Source organism: Pantherophis guttatus, chromosome 2, assembly GCF_059756535.1.
Source record: "Pantherophis guttatus breed Tessera chromosome 2, ASM5975653v1, whole genome shotgun sequence".
Classification (NCBI taxonomy): Eukaryota; Metazoa; Chordata; class Lepidosauria; order Squamata; family Colubridae; genus Pantherophis; species Pantherophis guttatus.
In genome coordinates this window covers 195,596,859-195,612,804 of record NC_142064.1, presented here as the reverse complement: position 1 = coordinate 195,612,804, position 15,946 = coordinate 195,596,859, and the positions used below count along the sequence as shown (strand labels likewise).

Genomic DNA, 15,946 nt, shown 5'->3' with positions numbered 1-15,946 from the left:
TTAATTTGATTTATATGCCGCCCTTCTCCGAAGACTCAGGGCGGCTTACAATGTGCTCAGCAATAGCCTTCATCCTTTTGTATATTTATACAAAGTCAGCTTATTGCCCCCACAAACTGGGTCCTCATTTCACCTACCTTAGAAAGGATGGAAGGCTGAGTCAACCTTGAGCCTTGGCGAGATTCGAACCCTGCAGTAATTGCAGGCAGCTGGTCTTAAGCAGCTTAATAACAGGGTGCCTTAAACCCTAGTACTACCAAGGCTCTTGCATTAAAATTTTGCATTATGATTGCTCATAAGTAAGTAGGAACCATAAGTAAAAGTAAAACCGTAAGTAGGAATAAGTAAAAGAGGAATGGAAAAATCCCTATCTGTAGATCAACATTTTTCAGTCCAGTTTAAGATGGGCAAACTTCATGCTGCCTGGGGAATTCTGGGAATTGAAGTCCATGCACCTTAAAGTTGCCAAAGTTGAGAAGCATGGGTCTACACTAGACCTTAGGATTTTCCATTCCTGTTTTATTTAGAGTTTGGTGCAATTAAATAAATCAGTTGTGGTTTTGTTAACAAAGTGATTAAAGCAATATGAACCATTACTGGTCTTTTTGTGAGAAACTGAAATTTATGTGTAGCTAAAAATCAGTCTACCTTTAGTATACATCTGACTTTGGGACTATTTCTTCATAGCCAAACAAAAGTGTATTTTCTGTGCAGTTCACACCCCTTGCTTGCTGGATCTGGATGTCGCAAAGCCAAGCCCACATTTTGTAATTAACCCCCGTGCCCCATTTTGGCTGGGAGAGTGTTGCAGGAGACTGAGTGCTGTCACGCCCCCTGGCCATGTCCACCCAGCCATACCCACCCAGTCGGTCATTAGGGCAGAGAACCAGTTGTTAAATTATTTGAATCCCACCCCTGGGAGGGGGTCAACCTATTTTCCAAAGCACCTGAAGACAAGGAATGATGGATGGAAACTGATCGACCTAGAAATAAGGAATTTTTTTCTGACAATGAGAACAATCAACCAATGGAACAGAAGTTGCCTTCAGAAGTTGTGGGTGCTTCATCACTGGAAGCTTTCAAGAAGAGACTGGACATCCATCTGTTAGAAATGGTATAAGGTCTCCTACTTGAACAGGGGTTGGACTAGATGACCTACAAGGTCCCTTTCAATTCTGTTATTCTATATACATCACAACTATAGCTATAAATAGCATTCATGGGCACTTTTTCTTTCATGTTTTACCATCTAGTCTCCTGTTCTGCCTTTCTTAGCACACTACACTATATACTTTTCATCTTCTTCATTTTCATCTGAATGCTTTCCTCCACCTGAATTGCTTTACCATTTGTCATGCAGTGCAGTTTTTGTACAGTGTTTGCCTTTTTCTTTTAAGAAAAAATATTATTAGCACAATAACAAAATAGATGCTATGAAAGAAAGTTTTGATCCTCCCCTCCATAACAGCTTACAACCAAAGTCAATAGAGAAGCCAGATTCCCTTAACCAATTTACTAACTTAACAATTGCAGTGATTAACTTAACTGCGGCAAAGAAATGTTGTAAAATGGGGCAAAATTCACTTAACAACTGTCTCACTTAGCAATAGAAATTTTGGGCTCTATTGTGGATACCTGTACTGTACCTGTACTGTATTGTGGATCCCAAAATACCTGTACTGGGAGATTGAGAAAACATCTTGGAGAAGGGCACTGGCAATCCAATGTTGCCAAGAGAAATACATAATTATTCCAATAGTCTTCAGAAGTTGAGACTGAACTTTTCCTGATTAATTGAAGGTAGTTGTTCCTTTTTCAGTTACATCAATAAAAGGGAGTTATATATACACCATTTACTAAGGCAGCTTTCTGGATGAGTCACAATACCATCTATAACCAAGTTAATGTTACATACATAGGATGGCTGGTGGTAAAAATAAAATTATCTAGCTATGAACTTGTCACGTCAAAATCCGTGGTGAATTATGAAGCAGTTCAATTTGATATCTGCATTGCAATTAGCACCTCCTGCACCATAAGAGTGAGAACTTACTTTATTTTTCAGCCATTTCTTCTCTCATAAAAGTTCCAAACTCTGTGGCTTCCTTGCTTGAAATCTTACATTTTGTTTGGAGGGAGACAGTAAAATCAGGCTGCCCCACAGATAGCAAAATAAAATAATGCTTGTATCCTCTAGGTATCCAAAGAACAGTTCAAGGTCAGGATCAAGCTTAGAGCATTTGTAAAAACAGAAAAGTAAATGATGTTCTATAGGGTTAGGAACGAAGGCAGCCATGTCGACAGAAACATAGTGTGTGTGTTGCCAATTCTTCTCATTCAGAAGATGTTAATGGCAAGGCAAACTTTAACAGCAAAGCAGCATGGGTACCATTTATGTCTGAATCTGGAGACTTTATCATGCCCAGTTACTGTGCAACATCACACTTTAAAATTCTGGCTGCTATCATACAGTTTTCTAGTTTTTATCATAAAGTGCAAACAATATTACTTTGCATTGGTATAAAAGAAGAGAATGCCCAGTGGTAGAAACTGATCTCTTTAACTTCGTACACAAGAATATCTCATTTGCTGCATGGATTAACCACTGTACAGATTTATTTTGCATCACTTATTGCTTGTATAAGATTAGTTAGAATTAGCTAATCTAAACCCTTTACAAATGTTACTCCTCCTGCCCCCATCTGTAATTGTCAGTATAAAGACCAGCAAAATGAAAATGAAAAGCTTTGCCTGCACCAATAGCGGTTCCTTAGTTGAATGGGATAAACTATGAATACTGTTTGGTTCTGGATTTCCTCCAGTTTGGGTCCACTGTGTTTTATTTCTTTGCTACAGTTGCATTATCATACATCCCCCACGAGGCAATAAGAATTCATTTGTGTTTTTAAATAACTACATTGATATGATAGGATTTTTTCCCCCAAATCTATATTTTTACTATCACCATCACAGGTTGTATACATTAAAAACCCACTATCAACTTTTAAAGGAAAACATATGAAAACCACCATCTCTCCAACAATGTGTAGTGTAAATAGACCCATTTTGTATGGCAGCCATGGCAAAGGTGATTACCTCCAATTCAATTGGGGTTATAGATAGAGATTAATAAATTAGATGCTGGATCTTAAAAATCAAGATATATTCCCATCCTTAAAGATTATGTTTATATTATAATTGATTTTAGGTTGGTAATTTATAACTATGTTTTTCATAAATTCTACGTCGATCAACTCCACTTTAGTTGTTGGTCTCACTCAGAATTAGAATATGCCAAACACCTTAGGTGTTTTCTTGAGAAAAACACAAGAAAAACAAACAAACAAAAAAGACCTCTTAATAACTGCTTTTTTGTATCATACATTTTGAGATTGGTCAATCATGATTTATTCTGAGGACTGTAAATTTTAGTGCCACCAAAGTCCTGTTACAATTGATGTATTTAACAAAGCAGTTCTTTATCTGATGTTCTTCTTCTTTAACATGCCACAGTAAAATAAGTGGCTGAATCATGCCCTAAACTAACTGCTAGTTATCTTTTTCTTTTTCTCACAGTGTCCCACTATATTTTAATTACTAAATAGGATGATACAAAGATAAACCATCTGCATCTTCATAGCACCACCAACAGCCTACACAAATCCTTCAATTCAATGGTCTTTAAAATGACCTTATTCAGGTCTCTTGTTCCCGACCCTCCACATGTTTTGGATCTACAGAACTGTGATTATTTTTTCTCACACTCTCTTGGATGCCAATTCCTGCCATCCTTCTTCAAGTCTGCTAAATGTTATGATACAGTGGTGCTCATTCAAATTGCTTCCAGGCTATTCTAGAAGCCAGGAACTTGTAACCATGCTCTTAAATCATCATTTGAAGGAAAAACAGTTGAAATGATCAGTTTGGACATTGTTTATTTATCATACTTTGGAACCACCCATCTCCCTCCCGAGGGGCTCTGTGTGGTATACAATAAAATATCAAAACATAAAAACAGTATATAAAAGGTAGACTTTTTTTTGAAAGTCAAGGATGATTAAAAATTAAATTACAAATTAAATTACAAATTAATTAAAAGGCAAAGGGAATGCTTTCAGGATACTAACCAGCCCCACGGCTGCCTACTCCGCTGTGCTCTCCATGCAAGGCTGCAGAGACACATGCTTAAAACATGCTTAAGTACTGTACAGTCAAGCTATTTTTGACTCATGGCAATCACATATACAATTTCTCCAAGGTGATCTGTTCCTAACCGCCTTAACTGAGTCCATCCACCTGGCTACTAGTTGTCTTCTTCTCCTTTCTTCTAACTTTCCTAATGTTAGAGCCTTTTTCAGAGAGTTAGGTCTTTGCACAGTAATGTGTAGGATAGGATAGGATAATTGGAGCCTGATCATTTGTGTTTCCAGTGAGAATTGATTTGTTCAGTGATCCATTGGTTGGGGATTTTGGGGAGAGGGGGAAGGGCTGTCCACATGAAGAAGGAATAAAATTGAAAGACAGGAAGAAGGAGGGTCCAGTCTTTCTAGTGATGAAGTTACAGGTAGTCCTCAACTTACAACAGTTCATTTAGTGACTGTTTAAAGTTACAGCAGCAGTGAAAAAAGTGACTTACGACCATTTTCCATGCAACCATTGCAGCATCTTCCAGTCACATGATCAAAATTCAGACAGCCGGAAACAGACTCATACCGGTATTTATGATGGTTGCAGTGTCCCAGGCTCATGCCGTCCGCTTTTGCGACCTTCTGACAAGCAAAATCAATTGGGAAGCCAGATTCACTTAACCGCCTTGTTACTAACTTAACAAGTGCAGCGACCCACTTAACAACTGTAGCAAGAAAGGTGGTAAATTGGGGGCAAAACTCACTTAACAAATGTCTCATTTAGCAACAGAAATTTTCAGCTCAATTGTAGTTGCAAGTCGAGGACTACCTGTACTAATTTGTCTAAATCAAATGAAGGTTCACTTTTTCACATAACTGCTTCCCTGGCTTTTAAGTTCAGAGATTTTAGAGTAAGAGGCTGACTGCAGGACTATACAATAAGCAGCCACCTCAGCTAAGGAGCTCTAAAATCTCAGAAGCAACTGGTGGAGCTTCATGAAATAAATAAGGGCTCCTACTTCGCTCGCTTTAGAGCATTATCCGTTTCATTGAGGAACCTCCCTCCTTCCTTCCTTCCTTCCTTCCTTCCTTCCTTCCTTCTTTCCTTCTTTCCTTCTTTCTTTCTTTCTTTCTTTCTTTCTTTCTTTCTTTCTTTCTTTCTTTCTTTCTTTCTTTCTTTCTTTTTCTTTTTTCAGGAGGAACAATTGCCCGCAATAGATCGTAGCTTTTTAAAGCGTAAGTGACGCGATTTTGGGATTTGCCGGCAGAGCCTTCCTTAAACACACGAACTGACCGACGCGGAGCCAGTCATCGCTCGACGTCCCAGGAAAGCGAAGAGGGCCTGGCGCTGGAGGCCCGTCCATTACGTAGGCGACACCTGTTCACCCTGACTTGCCGCGCTCCTCTCTTATTGGCTGTCCGCGGCCGCGGGTGGGGGTGGGGGGGCGTCCGCCTCAACACGTGCCTGGGAAAAGCAGCAAAGCCCGGCTTTAGCCGAGGCGAGAAGCGCTGAAGAGGCGGGGAGGCGCCCCCTTCGCGGCCCGTTTCCACGCACGGCGGCCAGGCGGCGCTGCACGCCTCCCTCCGCCCTGGCTCAGCTCGGAGGTGCGGCACGCGTGTTGGCCGCAGCCAGCCTCTTGCAGCGAGAGCGGCGGCGGCGGCGGCGCCGTGCAAGTGGCTGGCTCCTTAGCGCCGGGCAAAGCGGGCTGAGCTTCCGAATCTCCTGGTAGGCGGAGGAAGGATCCGGCCGGGCGATTCCGATCTCGGAAGCCCTTTCGGGACCTCTCACTGGCTTTCGATGGCGCTGAGCGGACCGAGGAGCACGTAGCTGGGGTGAGTAGCGGCACCTTTCCCTCGCCGTCGATTCTCTTCCAGGTGGCCAGTGGACGGACGGTGCCTGCCGCCTGCTATTTCGGGGCGGCCGCGCGTCCACCTCCCCTTCCACTCTTCCGCGCATCACTTACGTAGCGGGTGCTAAAGCTGCCGAGCATCGGTGACCCCCCCCACCCAATCTCTTCCTGGCCAAGGTGTCGCACTGATATCGCCTTCAGCCGTGGGGAGGCAACCTTTTGCGGGCGGGGGCCGAGGGCAGGCGGGCGGGCATCGCCATGTCCGTACCTGGCGTCTCGAGAGAGGCACCTTGCAGCGACTGAGAGATAGTCGCTGGGCTGGGCATGTCGTTTTCAAACGTTTGGTCGTGCTGGAAGGGAACTACCGGTACTTAGATCCCTGGATACACACGCGTGTGTCTGTGTGTGTGTATACGTGCTGCGCACACATACACTTTAGGGAAGGGGAAGGCTAGGGCCCTGGGATGTGGGCAACCATCGTAAATACATGCTGATTGCCATCTAGGGTTGGGAAGCCGGTCCTAAGACGTGGGTCCCTTAGACTTTTGCGATTGAGGAAGAGAAACTTTTAATTCAAGTAATGCACTTCCTTATCGATTGCTGGTGGCGTTTGGGGTGGAAACGGAAAAGCTGAGCCGGTGGGGCTTGTTTATATCCGTAAGGAAGATTGGGCTGCCTGGGAGTCACCCAGAATGAATGAGGTTGACCTCCCGTGTGTTCTCTGGGAAGGGTGATGGAGCCCCTTCTGGCCTGCCTTAGACTGGAAAATCCTGTAATATCTATTGAACTGAGTTTAATGGAAGAGGGGAAGGGAATCTGTCTCAAAGCTGCTAAACCAAGGGTAATTGTAGTGATAAAGGAGAACATTTGTAGCTCAGGGTTGGAATGAGGGGTTCTTGGTGCTGTCTGAATAGGGTTGTTTTCTTACAGATGTTTCATTATCCAAAGTAGGTAACACCATCAGGGTTAATCCATCCCTTATTAACACTGATGATGTTATCTAGTTTGGATAATGAAATCTCTGCAAGAAAACAACCAAGTTCAGAGAGCATGAGAGACCTCTTAAAACATGTAACCATATATTAGTTGACATTCTCTAGGCTTTGATAGGGTAACTGTTCTTAAAGAAGGAGAACATTCTTTTTGCTGCCTCCTTGTAAGGGTCACCCATTGTTTGGAAATACTGGCCTTTAACCTAGAGCACAATTATTTTTTGAAAATGCTGCAATTCACAGAGATGTCACTTGCCCCCCCATTTTTTCAAAATGTTTTGTTGCCAGACAGGCTTGTGAATCCTGGCATATTTACTTGGAAGTCATGTGCCTTGTATATGCTGTTATTTGCTTCCAAATAGGTTTAGGTTCATTTCTTTGTTAACTTCATCATTCTTCATCATTATCTAACTTTAACACGTGTTTTAAAATATGATTCTAGCCATATTAGGCAAAAATAAGCACCTTGCAGTTTCAGGGACTGGTCGATATCATGTGTCCAAAGCAAGAGTGTGAGATATGCAGATCAAAGAGGTAACAATAAGTACACATATCAAATGCAATTTAAGGTATAATTTTCCATATTTAGTTGGGATTAAATTTTAGAAGACATATTAGGTTTTAATTCCAGGTATATGTTACTTAGGGTTGCAGTGACAGTTGTTAGTTCCTTTTTTGCTCATTTGCTGGAAACCTAATCGCAATCTTCAGCTTAAAAGGATCATCTTGCTGCTTGCTATTGTTAAAATATATCATTATTTTTGCTTAGATCTTAGTTGCAGAGTATAATTCATCCTTGAAAAACTTGTTTAAGATTAATGTAATGTACTATCTCAGTTCAGGCATCTTTTTCAAGGAAAAAACCCTCCTTGGCTTGGAACTGTGCCTCCTTGTATACTTAGCAAATGTTGTATACCTAGCTTGAACTAGGTAAGAATTAATCCATTGAATAAATAAAACTCCATTTTTACAGCCCTGTAGTCCCTATTTGGGGCAGAGCCAGGATGATTGGATGGAACCAAGCATTTATTGGTTGGATGCCCTTCCAGATGCCTATGCGGAGTTTGCAGCAGATATTTTTTCTTTGCACCCTAGGAGAGAAATATCTGCCACTACCTATGATTGAACTCTCAATCTTTTGAGTGGGAGGCGGGCATCTTCACCACTAGGCCATCACGGCATTTAATCCATTCAATAAATAAAGAAAATACATTATTGGAAAAAAACTAAATCATACAATAAAATACTTGCAATTTTTTTTTCTATAAACACTTTAAAAATAGAATACGGGCAATATGTGTTGTCATTGCTATTACTTAATTACTTGGTATGGCATGAATTCTGTGAGGAATCAACTTTACTATACCGCAGATGTTCGCCTATGATAATTAAACTACAATGGAACAACTGTTGTATATTCCAAAGTAGCAATTAGTTTTAATCCTTTGCTTTGAAAATAAACGAGCGTAGTATCATCCTATTTTTTTAATATGAAGAAACTGAAATACTGTGGTACATCAACTGTTTTGATTAGCTTCTTCTCATTTTTTTACTGTTTGTGATATTAAAAAGATAAAGATGTTCTTAACGTGAACCTAACTCCTGATCGTTGTATGGATTCAAATCAGTAGCTTTCCTGCAATACTGAAATGGTGATCACAGGACCCTGGGATGTTGCAGCCATTGTAAATACATGCTGGATGCCAAGCAGCCAAATTTTGATCATGTGACTATGGGAAGCTACAATAATTGTAAATGTGAAGACCAGTTGTAAATCACTTTTTTCACTGCTCAGTAACATCGAACAGTTTCTAAACGAATGTTTGTAAGTCAAGGACTATCTGTATTAAAGTGATTGGCTTCTGGCATTCTTTGATTTTTCTAATCCAGTTTATGGTCTTAGTATTCCATAGTGATCTCTCACTTTAATACATACAGCCTACTTAGCTTTGAAGTCCAAATGAGATCAGCCAGATATGCCACCTGAGTCACAGCATCTATTTATTGTAAAGGCAGGAGACACTAAGCATTGTATTTCAGATAGACTTTTTCCTTACTTAAACTCTGCGTAATTGATTTGTTAACAAAAATATTAACAATTAAAGTTGGTGAGATGTTAGTTCATAGTTTATACCTTAGATGGTTTAGCCTGTGGTCTTCTTTTAATGTGTTTGAAGTAACAAAGCCTTTCATGCAAAATGCATATGAAATTTTAGAATACTCTAAACAGTTTTGCGTTTGCCAGGAGCAATAAGTCAATGTAAATCATTCCCTGGTTGAAAAAAATACAGTGTCAGTAGATGAGGGATAGGCAATATGCTGCCTTGCAGTTGTTTGAGATCGATGGGAATCAAAATCTAATAGTATAGTGGCATAGAGTTATGAGAGTTGCAATGCATACTGTCTAGGAGACAATGGTTGTACTTTCTTGCTGTATTCATTGATTTATTGATTTCAGTATGTGTTTGACATAAAAATCACTTCTAGAGAGATAGCCCTGTGAGTCTTCAGTTCCATAGGGTTGAGCCTGTAATTTTACACCTTAAATCTAGTGGCCTTTCAGCATTCCCTTCTTTAGGCAATAATGAAAAAATTGCTTACACAACGCTTTAGTAAAAGAAATACTAGATGCATATAGTTCTGCATTTGACTGAAGATGTGTCATTTTTGCACATGCTTTGGAAACTTCTATTAAATAAAGGAATTCTTACTGTATACCTGTAACCAAAGGCAATTCAGTGTAGAAACAATAGATTGCAGCTAGCATAGCCAACAAGACAGTGAGAAAGGTTGTACAACATGCTTCAGAGTTTCATTTGTGGACTTTGGCTACAAAAATCCCTCTAGCTTTTCTGGTTTTACCACTACATAATCTATTTATTTCTTGTATCAAATTTCTAAGTTCCTTTAATCCCCTAATGACTCTGGATATTGTGCAATGTTTTAAAAAACCAATTTAGAACAATATAACATCAAAAGAATGGCAAATATCGAGAAAGAGCAATAAAGCATAGGATTGCTTGATACAAACAATTCCTATATGAAGCCTGCCGGATACCCCAATCTAAGGTCTGGAGAGGAAAGCCAGGGTTTTAGGGTTCTTTTAAATTAATTTGGGGTCAGTCAAATATGTTGCAGGGACATTGTTGCCCAGGGCAACAATGCTCTAGAATAGAGAAGGCTTTCTGGGTTCCATCAGATGACATTGCCTAATCAATGGGATCTAAGTTGCTAAGGCTGCTCATACAGATTGGACAGAAAGTACAAGAGCAGATAGCCAGACCATGGGCCATCAGAGGCTTTATTGGTAATAACCAGCACCTTGAATTATACCTGGAATCCACTGGTAACCAATTCTGTTTACAAAGCAGAGAGATAGGTATTATGTGATCACATTGTGGCATGCTCATAATTACTTATGCTGCTACATTCTAGACCACTTGTTGCTTCTGATTGGTTTTCAAAGCAGTCCCATTGCAGTACTTCATACAGAAAGTAACCAAAATGAGTGACTGTCTGAAGACCCGCCAAAACCAGGAAGAGTTGCAATTACTGCAGGGTTCGAATCTCGCCAAGGCTCAAGGTTGACTCAGCCTTCCATCCTTTCTAAGGTAGGTGAAATGAGGACCCAGTTTGTGGGGGCAATAAGCTGACTTTGTATAAATATACAAAAGGATGAAGGCTATTGCTGAGCACATTGTAAGCCGCCCTGAGTCTTCGGAGAAGGGCGGCATATAAATCAAATTTAAAAAAAAAAAATTGGTACAGCAAAGGGTCTACTTTATTGCAAGGACTTTCTCGGCCACAGTTCTCTCTCCTCTGAGCAGTAGCTGTAAGTTCAGGAAAACTCAAAGGGAAAGTACAGACCTAAATTCTATTCAGGACTAAAGAATCTCTGGGACTTGGACTGAGTAGCCTAAATATGCTTCAGATTAAGCCTGAGTCTGCTCCTTCCCATCTAGATACTCACATCCTCAGACACTGAGTCAAGACTTGGACATCATTATTTGGTTAGTTTGGAGTTGAGAAACATAACTTGAGATTGATGATACCTGACCCCAAACTAATAGATGACCAGACCCAGCAGCCTCATGTGGATGTCAAATAGGAAAGGCAAGTGTATTAGCAGTAGCATTTAGTCTTATATATCGCTTCATAGTGCTTTGCATAGTGCTTCAAGCAAATTACAGAGTCAGCACATTGCCCCCAACAATCTGGCTCCTCGTTTTACTGACCTCAGAAGGATGGAAGGCTCTGTCAACCTTGAGCTGGTGAGAATAGAACTGCTGGCAGTCGGCAGAATTAGCCTGCAATACTCATTCTAATCACTGTGCCACCACAGCTCTTCAAGCCTTGTTTCACTACAGGTGTTAGAGGGCTCAGGGTTGACCTCTCTTCCCTCCTAGTACCACATGGAACTGATAACAGAGAAAGGAGGGGCAGCATTGCCATTCCATGCCCCCCATTTCTAAACCATGTTGAAAGGGGGAGTCAATTTTTTATAGGGTCCTCTGGAGCTATACCTGCCCCCCCCTTTTCAACAGCCTTCCTTAAAAAGGGAAGATTGGATGAAAATTGTCCAGGATGGGTGGCTCCAGTAATGATTACTTGAAGACTGTCCAACGGTGTTTAAGCTTGGCATATATTAATTAAAATGGTCCTGTTTATGGGGATTATAAAACAACCACATTTTCTTTCCCAAGTAATTTTTTCATAATGATTTACTGCTGAAAAGACAGTTGGGTAGAATCAGGTTCAGAAGTAATTAATGAAAGAGTTTTTTAAGGGGCCCTTAGGCATAATTAAGCAACATTGCTCACAGTTTTGGGCTATTTCCATTGAGTATTTTTCATTTGTAAGTTATTTATAAGTTTAGTTTGTTATATTCTTACATAATTTATAATGTTTACAGAACTGCTTTGTGATCAAGCTTTTTTTCTGATGTCCATTTAATTTTCTTTTTCCTGCTGTCCATTAATTTTATTTTTATCTTTGTTCATTGTGAAGTCATAGTTCAAAGCCAGCTTTCTATATGTAGTATTAATATTGATCTGATAGGGAACATTGATTTTACTAAATAAGATTGCTCTGATAGGAATGTATAATTATGCTTTGGGACTTAGTAGAAACTGCTGACTTGAGAAGAATATTTCTGATTCTGTAAATATTTTTCTCAATATTATGCATGGCCAATCATTTACCAAGTTTAACCACTGTTACATAGAACACATAAAATGGATCATAAGGCTTTAAGATGCTGGAAAATAGTATTTGGAGCAAAGCTTTGTACTAACCTAGAAAAGAATAAACCGCTTTAACTCTTAAACTGAAGGCAATTTAGGGACATAGCATATGAATGAAAATGCAAATGTAATTATTGCCACCTAATATCTCTAAACGATTAACAAGCATGGCAAATGCAGAGGTACAATTCCTAATCCATGTTTTCAGGCTGCCACTGGTATATAATGTATAATGTAATCAGACAGCAACAATAATCCTAAAGAAGTATGAATATAGGACTGTGATGGCAAACCTATGGCACGCATGCCACAGGTGGCACGCGGAGCCCTCTCTGCGGGCACGCGAGCCATCGTCCAGCTCAAATCCACTGTGCATGCGCACGTGCTTCCCACTGGCCAGCTGATTTTCGGGCCCCTGCCCTGCATGCGTGGGGGGGGGGGCTACCTTTCTCCTCACTTTCTGCTGCCTGTGCTTTCCCAGATCTCCGGAGATTCCCCTCCCAGCGCTGTTTTGAGAGGCAAGGCTTTTTCCCCCTCCCAGCTGTTTTGGGACACGAGGCTTTTTTTCCTCTCCCAGCTGTTTTGGGAGATGAGGCTTTCTCCCCCACCCCAGCACTGTTTTGGAATGTGAGGCCAAAAGGGGGGTTGTGTGCACATGCATGGAGGGAGGGGAGCATGGGGGTCGCATGCACATGCGTGGGGGGAGGGGAGTGGGGGGTCTCATGCGCATGTGCAGGGGGTGGTGCATGCAGGAGGGGCATTGCATTATGGGTGTGGGCACACACATGCGCAATAATGCGCGCACGCACGTTTTTGGCACTTGAAGAAAAAAAGGTTAGCCATCACTGATATAGGAGATTTAGCTGGAGTCTTTCTTGAAGACCCAACGTTTCCCAACCTGACCCAAAGAGACAGTGTACTCTAATTAAGAGCATTTTGTCACTCACACTGGCAAAGAGAACAATGCTAAGTTTGGGTTTGAAGCCTAGGACTCTCACACTGCTGAGAAGACAAGGGCATACTTTAGAGATGGTCTTAGCCGTTCTTTTAAACTTTGAAACTTTCTGGTTCTTCTAATTGTTTTAAGTATTGCCCAAATAATATTTGTTTTTCCTGGAGGCTGTCCATGATCCAAAATGCCATTTTTCACTGGTGGATGACTCCTGCTTTCATTATCTTCCTTCCAGCATTTGTAGGCTCCAGCTTAGTGAGAATATGAAGTTGCGTCAAGAACTGAAAGGAAATATTAGCATGCTGGAGAGTTCTTTGAAGGTTTTGACCACATCTGTTTGTGTTCCCGAAGGCAAGCTACTTACCACTTCACACTTTGAAATCAAGCACATATGGCACACTCCAAAATTAAGAGCAGCCCTCCATGTGTATTGGGGGAGAGATGGTGTCAAGAGAAATCTGGAGTTTTCATCTCTTCCAAGAGATGTCAGTCTATCAAACTCCAGTCTTTTGAGTGATTTTGCCCTAATGGCAGCCATGTGGGTCATGGATTGAAAAGCAGAGCATTTGCTGAGCAGCTTTTGTATATTACAACCATCATGGAGAGCAGCTTCTGTGCAAAATCTTTCAAGTGGCTTCCCATGTGGCAGAGGGAGCAGGACAGCTGCCTCCAAAGAACACAAAATGGAGCGATTTCTTATTTAAGGCTTTCCAAGTGGTTTCCTACGTGGGAGCTGTAACTGAAGAATATGTGGTGACCCACAAGACTTAAGCAAGGCAGATCAGCTATTTTTCTATTGGAACAAAATTTAAAAGTCGATTTGTGCAACATAAATCGACTGTTTATATTTTATATTGGGATATTTTTATGTAACCTAATCATGCAATATTTGGAGTATCATTTCTTTTTCTGAATTATGGGACCAATAGTAACTTACCTAACTTTCAGAGGTAAAGTGAAACCTAATTACTTTTGTCATTTTTTTGTAGATGAAAGGCAGTCCTTGTTAATTAGAAAAGTATTTCCTGATGTATACAGAGGTAGTACAAAACATATTGATTAAAAACTGCATGTGTTAAAACTACTGGGAAGTTTTGCTTCCTCCACCTGACAATTTTTGCTTTCATCCAGACAATTTCTAGGAGCTCTGGCTTTAATCGATTTTCATGTAATTGCCTGTAGATTAAACCTCATGCTTAGAAGCTTTGTTGCTCCTGCAGAATCTGAGTATTCAAAATATGATAAAGATAGTACAATTGTGCCATTTGGAGATAATTCCTTGGGAAATGCCTTATGGAGAGAGATTGTTGCCAAGCAGCTAGAGCCTATGTCAAGGCTATAAATATTGGAATAAATAAATAATGCGACTACGTGTCTGGGGAATACAGAACAGGCTTATAATTGAATGGAAACAGGCTCAAGTACAGCATTAGTAACTGTTGCACTCTAGAGTGGGGAGGTCTATTTGCACTTCCATGTTTTGCTTATCAATTATTGGTGTGTGTTATTTTTTACTTTGCAGAAAGGGCCATAATATTAGAAGGCTGCATATGTGCAGTAATATGGATGGGTTTGGGAACTAATGGTGCAGAACAACTTTATGGCCATGAAGGATTGCATTTAATGGATATTCACCCAGCCATAACTTCTATCTGATCCCATGCTAGCCTGAAATGTTTCATTTTATTCTTGAGGAAAGAAAGAGAGAAGCGTAAGTACTATAGCAAGCAGAGGTTGCTACCTGAACAGGGAGACATTTTTTTTTGTCGGGATGGATCAAAAGTGGTTGACACATGCCAGCCTTAGGAAGCCACACTTTATCCAGCACATATAATACTGAGCCACGGCTTGGTAGGCAAGTGATATTGCTTCTGACATTTAGCTCGTGTCTTTTCTGACTCAGACATTGCCTTTTCTCCCTGTGTTTGTTTAACTTTATTTAAGCACATTTCCAGCTGTATATAAATAGAGTCTGGTTAATATTTAAATCCATAAATATTCAGTTGGAATTTTGCTAGTAGCAATTCAGGGCCAAATTAGATGATAGGAGAAATGTGTGATAACATTTCAGGTGCTCTTTTTAAAAAGGCATGTGGTAATATGCAAAAGAGAGTTAAGTACTCCTTACCGCTATGTCTGCATTGGTATCCCAGGGGGAAAAAAAATTTTTTCCGGTTCTGCCAAGTTTACATTAGCCTTATGAAGTGTTTATGGAGATTCTCAGTCATCCAGGTCATGGTTGTCCCAAAGATGCTTTTTCCAAAGGCAACTGGACTTTCTTTGTTTTTTCTCTTGAAGATGTTTTGCTTCTCAGTTCTGAAGATGTTTCTTGGATGAGAAGCAAAATGTCTTCAACAACAAAAAACAAAACAAAGAAAGTCCAGCTGCTTTTTGAAAAAGCATCTTTGAGACTTATGAAATGTTGTTAAGTACTCTCACCTCTTTAGGCTCTGGTAGTTTTCAGTGCAATGAAATTGTTGATCAATTTCTAGGGTATATAGTATCAGTGCTGGCAAAGATCCATATTATTGACTGTTGCTTCCTACAAAATAGTAGATTTTTTTTTAAAAAAAAAACCATACAAAATAAGATGTCTATCTTAAAATTTTTCTTTCATGTTCCAGGTTGCTTTATATGTTATTTTATGTGGAAGAACGTTAATCATATGAGCTCCAATTACAACATTGAAATTATACACATATAGGTTTACCACATCATTGATAACTAAAGGTGGACACTCTCCATTACTAAGTTGGACTCTCTCCATTATAAAATCAGCATC

General features: G+C 40.3%; 1 protein-coding gene across 2 annotated transcripts in view; it reads left to right on the top strand.

Annotated features, from left to right (window-relative positions):
- The first annotated feature begins 5,358 nt into the window (after nt 1-5,358).
- RASGEF1C (RasGEF domain family member 1C) overlaps nt 5,359-15,946 on the top strand; it is a 95,246-nt gene continuing 84,658 nt past the window's right edge. The window contains exon 1 of one of the 2 annotated variants that reach the window (XM_034403163.3): nt 5,359-5,960. The gene's annotated coding sequence lies outside the window, so the exon portion shown is untranslated. The remainder of the gene's footprint in view (nt 5,961-15,946) is intronic. The other variant, XM_034403138.3, reaches the window with a different exon arrangement.